Below are 12,226 nucleotides of genomic sequence, written 5' to 3'. Positions count from 1 at the left end.
AGATATTAGTTGAATATAAATAAAATGCTCCTGTTCTTTTTTCTTTTTTTTTTTTTTTTTTTTTTTAAAAATAACTGCAACAGAACAAGTCTGACTGCTTACCCTACAGGTTCAACCCTGGCCAACATACCTATCTGAATCTCCATAACCTTTCTGCAAAAAAGCCAGTTTGATTCAAGGACGCCCAAGCCTGCCCTGTAAGAGAAAAAAACTTCAATCTGACATTTAGAGTTTCCTTGGTCGCTGAAACAATAAATAGAACTTCTTAACAAATGGAAAAAGGTATTAATTCATCACTGGTTCAGCCCCATACAGAAGCTACTGCAAATTACAGAGCAACTAGTCCTAGCTGGCTGGTTCACATACAAAGAGCAGAATCGGTCAGTAACAAAGAGCAGGAAGAAATTTTCTCTTCTTATCCATATGTTTTCCTGACTAGGGCCAACAGGGGATTTGGTGGGGGATTTGCTGATAAAACACAGCTTTGTCACATTCGTCAGACCTGGGGCTGTCATGGAAACACAACTGATGTGACAACCGCTAATGAGCCACTGTCACAAAAGCAATCTGTCCAAGCTGACAGATTTGCTGCTCCTGTTCAGTAGTGGCCAGCAGTGAAACAGCCTAGCAGCCTCTCATCATCCCCCCACTGCTGCAGGGGTCCAGGACTGTTTTTGTTTTGGGAACACCATACATACATATTACCAAAAAAATATTTTACAGGATTCCCACTCTAAAATGATGGGTTGGTTGGTTTGCTTTTAAATCAGGTTGTAGGCGAATGTTGAAATGATAAGTGTTATGCTGAGCCAGAAATCTGGGTTTTGACTTTGCTCCTCTCCTGCCCACCTTGCAGGAAACCAACCACTCATCCAGAAGAATAATTACCTTTTAACAAAGTTTTCCTTTCTCTTTCATAGATAAACAGCTGGCTCTTTTCCTCACTCTTCCTCCAACTTATTCCTATCATCTCCCTTTTCCACCCAGACTCAGGAGTAGCCAACTGTTCCCTCACTGCAAGCAACAAATTTCTCCTTTTCTCATGACAAATCATTTTTTTAATAATAAACATTTTAACACTTCCATAAGCCAGTGTATCATTTGGCACCAATACAGGCAGCAAGAACTCATCCTTCTCGCAACCAGTGGTGGTTCGCTTTGGAGTCTGTCCTGTCACTGTGTCACCAAGGGGCACGCGTGATGCCAGATCTCAGAAGACAGTAAGGCCACATGCACTGCTATTGTGGCGAGGTCATACACCACGCTAGCAGCGCAACTGCCAAAAATGACATTACACACCTGATACAACTCAGCAAGAGGCTGATGCAGAAGAGAGCTTCACCTAACGCAGCCTGTTTTTCCACATGGAAATTTTATTCAGGTGGAGAAAGAGGAATGTGGCCTTTTTTTTCCTGGACTTCAGGACATCACACAGCCTGGCCAGAGCAGCCATTATCCAGAGATTTCAGGTGTCAGACAAACAGCCACTTTGCAATCAGTCTGCCATATCCAGAACATGACCTGGATAGATTTTCCAGAAAAATTACCTGAGGATCTGGCCATACTTTTAGAATAGGTGGGTACACCCACATTACCAGAGCCATCAGTGCCACAAGCACAGGAACTGTGCTGGGATCTGCTGACAAGGTGCTACAGCTGCCGACCTCAGGCTGCCCCTCAGACCCTCTGTTCTTCCAGACGGTCATAAATCCCCAGGAAGCATTCTGTGCTATTGTAGTACACAGCACCGAGTCATGTTTACATTTGGTTTCTACTGTCCATGCACATCAGCCAATAGTAAATAAAACACAGCAGGGACCTTAGCTCTTGATGTGTCTCAACAGAAAATTGGATAACATCTCCATAGGAGAGGAAAGCAGATCTTAATGCAAATGCCAAATTTGACAGTATATTATACTATCCACGGAGTCTGACGCAGAAGATATTATAACCTGCTGATGGGCTATAATCAGCATGTGTAGCAGCCGTCATGACACACACAAAGAGCTCCAAGCATGAGGACATGAAGTAAGCATTTCTAAATGCAATAAGGTTCAACCTCTGCCTGCACCCAATCTTTACATGAAAGAAGTCTCATTTCCAGGGAGACTTCTGTTGAAAAAGGAACCTGGGCTCAACTTCTGGATAGAAAGTGAAAGAACCCCACTCTCATTGCTACCCTTTTCCCCATCTCCACGGTCCCTAAAGCAAGGAGGAGGAGGGTGGAGGCAGCACATGGTGACAGGCAGGGTCTGTAAGGACCTCAGCTCTGCATATGTTTTGGGACCACCTCCTCCGTGCCTTGACGGCAGCTCTGGCCTGGCTCAAAGGAACAGTGTTCCTGCCCAGCTGACTACTCGGTCACCATCAAGGACACAAGCTCTCTGTGCTGAAAAACATGCAGTCTCCTCCCAGCCCATGGTGACCGGAGGGCAGTTTAGCCTTCTTTCCTTGTGTCACCCTCTACTCTCATCTTTCATGAGATCATCCCAAGTAAGTGCAGAGGAAACAGTCTCATGACATTAGAGCATCATGGCAGAGGCTCATTGCTGTAGGAGAGGGAAGACCTAAATTGATCATCTTACGCACCTCCAAGGACAGGACTGGCTCTCCTTCACCACTAAAGCCTCAGATCAGGGAAAAAGAGCTGTGCTTCAACTGCCCAGGCCAGGAGCAGGGTCTTGCTTCCAGAGGAAACAAAAGGGGTGGCCAGACAGCCACCTGTGCATGTCTCAGGGTGATACCACTCAACTTGCAGACTACTGTCATGTGCTGCTGCTAAAAGAGCACTGAAAAACCACTGTTTGCCCTTAGGTCTTCATACATTCCCAAAAGCTAATCTGCTACCCCAAGCATGAGCGTAGCAGGGTCAGTGCAACAGTGAAATCCAGTCTGATGCACAGCAGAGCAGCTCTAATCCAGATCATCAGCTGATTACACAAAGCATATCGCATCCACAAGTGGGGGGTTTTTCACTCTTCCCTCTGAAACCAGCTTGACTCTTCTCCAAAAATCAACACCACAATGAGTCACTTGAAATTATTTTTTAGGCAGGTTTCTGAAGACGGAGCTGCAATATGTCCCCTTCCCCGTGACAACGTGCCATGAAACTCCCAGGGAGCTCTCCCAGGAACTGCTAAGGGATGAATGCAACAGGCTGAGCTGTTCAGCTTCTCACCTCCCCAGCATGGGTTTGAACATGTTGACAGCAGAGTGGTATGAAGATTGTTTTGTCCCCTACAAATCTTTTGGATAAACAGGATTGTGCTCTATGTCAGAGATTTTTCTTTGTAACTTTAGTCAATGCTTTCTTGGCTTGCCACTCTTGACAACTCAGTCATAAAACAGCTCTCTCTGGAACACACCATTCAAATTAATCAGCTGTCTGCTATTCTCCTTTTAAAACTAATAATAGATGGTCTGCATGGGCCTGTGAGAGACCAAAACACGGGAATGCAAAATTGCGTAGCTGCAAATGTTTCCATACTGCTGCAGCTCTCAAATTGCTTTTTACTCTCTACCAAGGAGACATGAAATAGCATTGCAGGGAGCAGGTTTGTACTGTCAAAGTTGTCCAGCTGTCCTCAGTATGTCCATAATGTGGTAAATGCACAGTGATGCCTTTTAACTTTCAAGCACGCTTTAAAGAGAGGAGGGATGTTCTGGTCATAAACCAACAGGCTCAGCTCGACCAGGAGCACAGGATAATTTGATGGCTTGTATCCTCTGGACACCAACTGCACAAGGGATGCCAAATTGTGCTCTTGCCATTGGCAGACATTGTAGCCTCTGATTCATCTTGTCAAACTGCAATGGGATGGGGGAAAAAGGCTTCAAAGGGGGAGCACTGCCTTTGACAGGATGGGGAAATGGGACTCCTTTGAACAGCCCCTTGCATACAGCAGTTTGGCTCCAAGTGGGCAGAGAGGATTAGTGATACATGAGGCTTGAACTCAGAATAAGAGCTGGCACTGGAGGAAAGCCAATGGTGCAACACTCCTCTAACTGCTTAGGCGACTCTGTTGTTGTCACGTGAAAGTGAGGAACAACTGGGAGGGTCTGCTCAAAAAGCAGTCAGGGTGGAAGCATGTTTGCAAAGCCTAAGGAAGGAAAAAGCAGCACCTGCCTCTTTCAGGTCTGCCTGCAGCTAGTACCATCAGGGGGCTTTGCCTCTACCACCAGTAGGTTCATTTGCAGCCTGAAAAATATTTTTAAAAGCCTCTCAGGCTTTCAAGAGAAAGAAGAAGTTTAAATCCCAGACCGGAAGCCTTAATTATAATGGATTTGTGTGAAAGTTGCCAGATCTCTCCCGGCTCTGTGATCAGGGCTGTGCCAAGAGTCTGCTTTGTGTCACACTGGCAACTATGTCAAGTTCAGCAAAGTAACTGGGTCAAAGATGCAAAGGCAGAACAAAGATCACTGATTAACACTAATGAGAGCCTGCACTGCAGAGCAGAATGACAGTGCAATCATGTCAAGGTTCTTGCTGTAATTACAAGGTAGCCACACTCATATTCAGTGTGAGATGGTCAGAACAAATCCTTTTGCACATCACACTTCACACCTTAGAAAGTCAGAGTCACCATGACCACAAAACAGTGTATGAGAGGAAACACCCATGGAATTGAAATTAACTTACAGAAAATAACTAAAGATTTGAGCATCCTCATGAGTAGTTCTTCCAAATATGCAGCACTGTTGTTTTCAACCAACGAATTAGATCTATTGTGAGCATAAGGTTACAGATGAAGAATACTGATCTCCTGTTCAAGAATTTAATGGTATATCTGCCCACAACTGTAACACCAGGTGCTCTGAAGATCACCCCACCCAACCTTCAAAGAAAACAGCAGAAACTGAGACAACTACAGTGTTTTCCAATGTCTCATAGACTTTCCCTAAGAAGAAAAATCAAAGGGACTAGAGTTATTTAGAGAAGGGAGTAAGAGCAAAAACAAGTATTAAATGATACAGACAAAGTCAGTCCTAGGCTTCTAGATAGCCTCATCTTATTCACAAACAAAACAGTGTATTTCCAAGTAAAGACAAATAAGTCAACATAGCAATTAACCTGGAACTCACTGCAACAGACAACAGGGAAACACATGCTGTCAACCTATAGATAGAGGGAATATGAGTAGTTACACAAAAGATGATCTTATGCAAGATCAAACAAGCAATTAAAACATTATAACTCAGAATATAAAAATGACTCATTAGATGATCAAGGAGAGAGAACAAAAAAAAAAAAAGATTTCCACAGTGTCCTTTCACTTTCCTTCTAAATGCAATGAGACAGGACACAACTAATCCTATCAAAAAAGCACACTAAGCTCTCTGGAAAACTCAGAGCCACTGACTATCCACAGAAAGAATGTGGGTCTAGAGCCACGGGCAGAAACGTGGTGGACGCATAGGACCAACAAGGAGATTTACGTCAGGACAACACAAAGCAACTCGCTTCAAGATACAGAAATGAAGGCACTTATAAAGTGACAGCTATAGCAGGCTGCAAACGCTGGGTTAACACCATAGAGTACCTGTCCACAGGAGCTGTGTTGAGCACAGAGCCAGTATGCCTGCACGGACTGCTGCAAGGACTCCACGTGCGTTACCAGGTATAGCAGCAGCCTTTGAGTTACTTACTCCCTTAATGGATGAAAACAAAATAAAGTAGTGTGCCAATGCCTATGCTATTGGTTATAGTTATGTACAACCGTAGTAGGTCAGCTATAAGGTATTTTGTTACGAGTGTAGTTATAAATATGTTTATTGATTTATTTTTATTTCCTACTGGTAAGGTATACGTAGTATAAACATATACAAACTTTGTTTGGAACCATTCAGAATGCTAGGGCATATGGAAATTATATTAAAGGAGTACGGGAATGATGCCTTGTATCACTTTTCAAAGTAACATATAAATACTACAATACAGACCATTAAGGGAAATGCCACTCAGCCAGAAACACTGGGAGAGAACTCACCAGGCTTCCTGCTGTATTAGCACCACACAACAGCTAACACCAAAGAGCAACTGTTGCCTTTGGCATGCCCAATTTGCAACACCTTGCAGAGAGATCTCGGGAGTCTCAAGCTGACCATCTGTAAAATCTAAGTACTCAAAAGCAGTGGTTCTGATTTTGAAAGTCATAATCTTTCTGTGTCTCAGAAATGTCAGGGACTAATAGCATTTTCCCACAAAAGAGCCTTACGCTTGGGTAATCATCACAGTGTTCTTTTTTAAGGAGGGGGATGGTTCGAATTAACATGCCAGCTCCACAGATATTTCATTCCCAGTTAAGAATGGCACAAGGATTTCTTAAACTGCTTTAAACTAAACAGATGAAAAACTATTGGTTTTGTCAATCACTTAACCAGGTTATTAACTGATATTTACTAACAGCAGTATTTTATTTATAGAATCAAGCTGGTGAAACCTGGTAAGCAAGAGGAGGACACAAAGCGTTAGATTGCGCTGATCAGCCCTCAATTCGCAGATGACAGCTGTCAGTTCTGTACGCATGTTGTGGAAAGATTGCCTGCTCCAGGACAGCCTGCTTCTCCCTTGTGAGTGCTCTACTGGCAGATCACAACAGGAACTGTGTTTTCCCCCTAAAGTCTTGCTGAAACTCTCCCTGAAGTACAGCCAATATTGCCCTTTGATCAAGGAAAAATTTGCACACACAGACACACACATATACATGCTCATAACAACGGCTGTTCGCGAGGAGGGGAGGCGGGATAGAAGGATCTGATTTCCATTCACTGCACTTTCCCCCTCTAGGATGATTTTAGGAGAAAGCAGAAATAAGCATTATCTCCAGCGTGTGTTAGTGGCCACGCTGAAGCCAGTCAGCAACGCCTGGCATTGTTTGAAGGAACACAAAAGACCTTCTGTTTGGAAAGTTCAAGAAAGAAAGTGGAGAGCCTGTGGCCTGGTCCTGCAGTCAAAAGGCTGAAACAGCAGCTGGGAAGTTCTCAGGCAGAGGCTGATCTGAAGCCCTTTGAAGTTGATGGGAAAACTCCCATGGACTCCAACAAGCTTTGGGTCATGCCTGAAACGCACAGAAGGGAGCAAAGCAGCATAGAAGTAGAAATGAGCATCTGCTAGAGGGGAGTTTAAAGAGCATAGAGGTGACCTGATCTTTTCATCATGGTTATCGGTACAGTGTATTTGTGTGATGTTCGAGCAAGTAGGATTATTATCAATTTGTTAAGTCTTTTCATTAGGACATAGCAGTTGCACATTAATCATTAGATATTTTTGTGCTTAAAATGCTATGCATGCTATCCTAATGTTAAGTGTTGAATACAGCATTTAGCAAATGTCTCTGAGGAAAAGGAGAAAAAGACCCTTTCAAATTGCTGAAATTACTAGTTTTCTGCTTTCTTCCCCTGCTATCCTCTCCCAAAAAGGCTGGTTTAAAGCTATGAAAAACACAGTCCAGAACTGAAAACCTTATTAAAAACAATGCTGCCAGCATCATCTATTCACAAGCAGCAGTTTGAGACAGAGCCCAACCCAGAAAAAACTCTTTAGCAGCACATTCTCCAAACAATTGCTAAAGGATCCCAACTGTGTGGAGGTTCCAAATCCTCTGCTTAATTACGGTGCAATTAATTTTCCCATTAAAGATGAATATAGGAGCATCCAAGAAGAAAGAAGTGTCTTCTGAATAGGAGTAATTGTTGCAGTGGTTTTAAAGTTTGGTGCTGTCTAGGTCCTAAATGACATTTTCTGGGAATTAATTTGTTAGAAACATTTAAAAAAAAAAAGTTTTTAAAAAAAAAATCACACTTCTTGCAGCCTTTGCACAAGATTCAACAAAGAGCCAAAGTATCCTTTTTTTTTTTTTTTTTTTTTAAAAAACGCAGGATGTTTCCTCTTTCCCTGGCTAATAGAATCCAACTGTTGCTGCATGACATCATTCCCCAGAGCTAGGGAATCCAAGCTTGCTCAGACACTCGACTGGGAGTAAACACCACAGAAAAAAAACCCAAACTTTAAAATGGGAGAAAATAACATTAAAAAGACAATTTTTGTTACCTGAAGTTTGGAGCATTTCCCTTTCCACTCCATTCTCAGATTGGTATTTCCCAGACAAAACTCTTTCTTATTATCTGAGGCAATCAGAAAACCAGTCGTTTAGCGTCTAATACCTGCTGTGTTTCCCACAAATCCTTCAAATGACCTTTCGCAGCACTGATTCCAGCTAAAATGATTGCAGAGAACACAGACTGGCCGGGCCAGTTGTCATGGAGATATCTCTCTCTCTCTCTTCATACGCGTGCGCGCATACACACACATACAGAGTTAAACAATTCTGGGAGGCATCCACAAAACAGCATGCCTTTTCATCAGCTAAGTTTTTGAAGCATTCCACCCCTCCTCCAAGCCCTCCCTAGAGTCAGCCCAGGAAGCTGAGCTTTGGTCATGAATCGATGGTTGAAATTAGAGATATTGCCTTTTAAAAAAAGAAAACCGCCACAGAACTTGTACTTTTTTTACTCCCAGGAAAGAAAACAGAGGTATTTGTTTGCCAAAGCTTTGAACTAAAAGTAAATCTATTGCGCTCAAACCTGCGGGCTATTTGTCTTTACCCGACTTGTTATGAATTTGATATCTGAAAGCACGAAGGCTTTGTTGAAATACAATCATGCAGATTACAAGAAAAGCTGCTGGCATGGCCTGACTCCTTACCTTGCTGTTCTCCCAGTACCCAGCCAGTGACTTAATTAGCACAGGTATTCATCATGGTCATGCAGGACTTCCTGTATTCTTTCATGTTTCTGTAATTAAGAAGAAAAATGTGCGGGTCAGGAACATGCAACTCAAACAAACAGGAAAAAATCCCCCAACCAAACAAGAAAAAACAGATACATTTGGAAGTTTTCTCAAACTAACTATAAGTTTACATGCCTCTTACCCAAAACTCACTATGCCCCTCCCAGTTAAAGGAGAAACCCATCTCAATGACATTTGCAAATACAAGAACTGATTTATTTACCATATTCACTGGCACCATGGTTGCAAAACAAAACTTATCCCAAACATAAAGACAGACACACAACATTTTTTTCTTAGCAAAAATATTCTAAATTGATCCCCAGCAATGTCATATAGGAAAGCCTGGACTGATGAATCAAGAGAAGAGAAAATACTTTTCAAAACAAAAAGAACATTTAGCAAGGAAATTCAGTAAAAAGTATTTGAACTCAGAAGACCAGCACTGTGCTCAAGGGTTTTACACTTTGAGAAATAGCTTGGAGACTTACTCTGTGGAAGATTTAACTGGAGTCAGTCAGTCAAAGTTTTAGAACTTTGTAAAAGATACTAAAGGGACTACATGACTTTGCTTTCTGCAATGAGTAGTATAAACAACAGTCCCTCTAGTGGGCGTAAAACTGCAAAGCTGACTTTGCACTACTAAATATGAAATCAGTATCTTTTTTCTCTATCAACCATTTCGCTATGCTGTTATGATATTCCACCCCTGCATTAAAAACTTAAAATAGTATTAGCATATGCAACCCATTATATGTTATTTATACAAGAAAACGCGTACGTGCATCATGTAATCAACACAGCTAGGTTTATACGCGAGGAGATTTAAGAGTTCCCACATATTACTCTTCTGGTTGTGTTTGTAACATGATAGCAAAGGTAGGATTAAAAAAAAAACACCCTGGACAGATAGCCGAGATGTCTTATAACACCTGTCTCTCCATATAGCTATTATAAGATATAAACTACAATGGAGCATATTATTGACTGTACTTCTGAAAACTTGCACATTTTGTGAATGACAGAGCTCCCAGTAGATTGTACACTGAAACCATCTCTCTTCCTATCAAAAACACTACCCAGAGGTTTACATGAGGTGTATTTTACACCGTTACCAAAAACTGCACGCAGAATATTCACAGGCAGATGAATACAAAACAACAGCTATTTCAGCTGTCAAGAATCCCGAAGATGGTGAAATGACATCACATGAAATAGTTTTTCTAGACATGAAAGCACCACATGCTAAGCTTGCAGGTTCACCCTCAGTTCCCTTAAGAATGCACCAGTGAAGCCCAGCAGAACCCAAGGAGTCAAATATAAAAAAATTATTACATGTTTTTGTCTTGAAAAGTTCCCTTTGGTGTATGAGTGAGTTGAACTCATTGCATGCTGCAAGTGGGCACAGTTTCAGCAGTGTAACTGGGGAAAGACGGAGACGGGTAGCTCCTCCCAAGAAAGGAATGTTTTACCCTACATCGCTGCAAAGGGAATGCTCAAAGACATGGAAGTAATTAAAAAAAACAACCTAGGAATCGATCAATAGACAGGTGAAATGGTTGATCAGTCTCAGATTTTCTATAGACCCCACTACTAGTAGCACAGGAGTATGTACCAACTACCTGCATGATGCCCCACTCCAGAGTTTATCACAAGGCTCTGTAGCACATCATTAGGCATCGCGGATAGAGTCACGCACTTTGCTCACAAGACAAAAGCAACAATACGTTTGTTGATATAAAACAGCGATGTAACAAAGTTTGATAGTAAATGTAACAGTGGTTTAACAAGATTCGATGGCAAGATACACTTGATTATTTACTGCATAGAGGACAGGGTCAGACAAAACTGTCAGGGAGATGGTTCCATTGAGTCATGAGGTTCAGAAAGGACTCCCTTGCTTTCTAAAGTCCTCCTCAAAGAGCAGTCTAAGTGCCACTAGACCCAATCCTAATACCAGACTTGACCAACAGTTTACGTCTAAGTGATTATACATGTGCAATCAATCCTTTATATCACTTAGCTAAGATTTCAAAGTTTAGTGTGCTATTAGTCACTAACCAAGGATCTGTTGCAGCAAGGAACCTCACAAGCTCAAGGAGTAACCACCTTGAGAGACACCCCTACTTAAGGGGACATCCTGGCATGCAACCCTCTGCCATGCTGGAGAGCTCAGTGGGCTCTGGGCTGTCCACTACTTATAGGGTAACGTGACTGACTTATAGTCATACCAGCAAGACCTCTGGGTTACTGTTCCAGGCAGCCCTTGCCATCCATCCCCCAAAGTCTAGTGTAAGCCGGATGCAGCCATCACGACTCCCAATGGCGGTTATGACTTAAGGTGGGGAGCACACCGCCACATTAGGTGGCTGCATCTGCATTTACAGCAGGCATCTCACGGGACCATGTGAGCTAGTATTTATAAACAATTGAAAATGCTCATTGCATTATTTATACATTCAGTTACAGTTTAAAGTTCCAAACAAAACTAATGAAGTCATTAAAATATATTATGCATGCACAAATATGTAGGTACAAAGCATAGTAGTAAAACTACGGCCCAAGCTTTGGTCTTGGGCAGGTGACTACCACAAAAGACCCCAGACAAGCACATTTCTGTTTTAAGCCTCATGAATACACTCCTAATCAATTCCTTGCCAAAAGGTGAAATATTTTGCTCAGATTGGCTCCAGTGAAACAAGAACCACTCCCACCTTTTACTTTTTTCTCACTGGGCTTTTCTGTGAGCATATCAATACCTCAGAACAAAATTTAGGATCAGAACAGAGTTTAGGATCATAAACAGAGGACATGATGAACAGCTACTCTTACACTAATTACAGTGTCATGTCTACATTGCTATCAAAAAGCATTAGAATATGTATCCTCACCCCCTGCAGGAGACAGACAATCCATTACTCATACACGGCTGATGTTCAGTTTCTTATTTCCGATACACTTCCCATTTCTGACTGGTTGAACACAGTCCTTCCTATGCTCTGCGGTCGCTAGCGCAGGATGCAGAAGCCACGTGATGCAGGCAGGAGCAGACACGCACTGAGCAGGATGAGTGTGCAACAAGAGTCCTCACCAGGGCACACCTGGCTTCTCTGCCCTTCAGACTGGAAAGGGAAACATGAGCCGCTCTCTCCACGAGCTGCATGGTTTGAGATTCTTTACTGAATGCTTTCCAAGTCAAGCGGCCACCATCAACAACGAGAGGAAACAAAAAAAAATCAGATTTGCTCCTAAACAACTGATCATGTTTTATCACTTTCACTAGGTGAAAACACATAAACAACTTTGGGATTTAAAAAGACAAAACCAGAGATGAGCTACAGATTAAGCTGTCCACAACAGCAGCACAAACCTCTGGTAGGTGTAAAGGGAGATTAACCACTGCACCAACTTCAGTGACATTTTCCTTTGCATTTTTTA

At 42.3% G+C, this 12,226-nt stretch overlaps 1 protein-coding gene across 7 annotated transcripts in view; it reads right to left on the bottom strand.

The window, feature by feature from the left end:
• Positions 1 to 12,226, bottom strand: part of DENND2B (DENN domain containing 2B) — a 180,683-nt gene that overhangs the window by 130,806 nt on the left and 37,651 nt on the right. For 5 of the 7 annotated variants that reach the window (XM_054826884.1, XM_054826883.1, XM_054826885.1 and 2 more), the window contains one exon: positions 8,705 to 8,793. The gene's annotated coding sequence lies outside the window, so the exon portion shown is untranslated. Of the gene's footprint in view, positions 1 to 8,050; positions 8,125 to 8,704; positions 8,794 to 12,226 lie in introns of those variants that run through there. The other 2 variants (XM_054826882.1, XM_054826889.1) reach the window with 1 other exon arrangement.

The sequence above is a fragment of the Grus americana genome, chromosome 5 (genome assembly GCF_028858705.1).
Source record: "Grus americana isolate bGruAme1 chromosome 5, bGruAme1.mat, whole genome shotgun sequence".
Classification (NCBI taxonomy): Eukaryota; Metazoa; Chordata; class Aves; order Gruiformes; family Gruidae; genus Grus; species Grus americana.
This window is presented reverse-complemented; position numbering and strand designations above follow the sequence as displayed.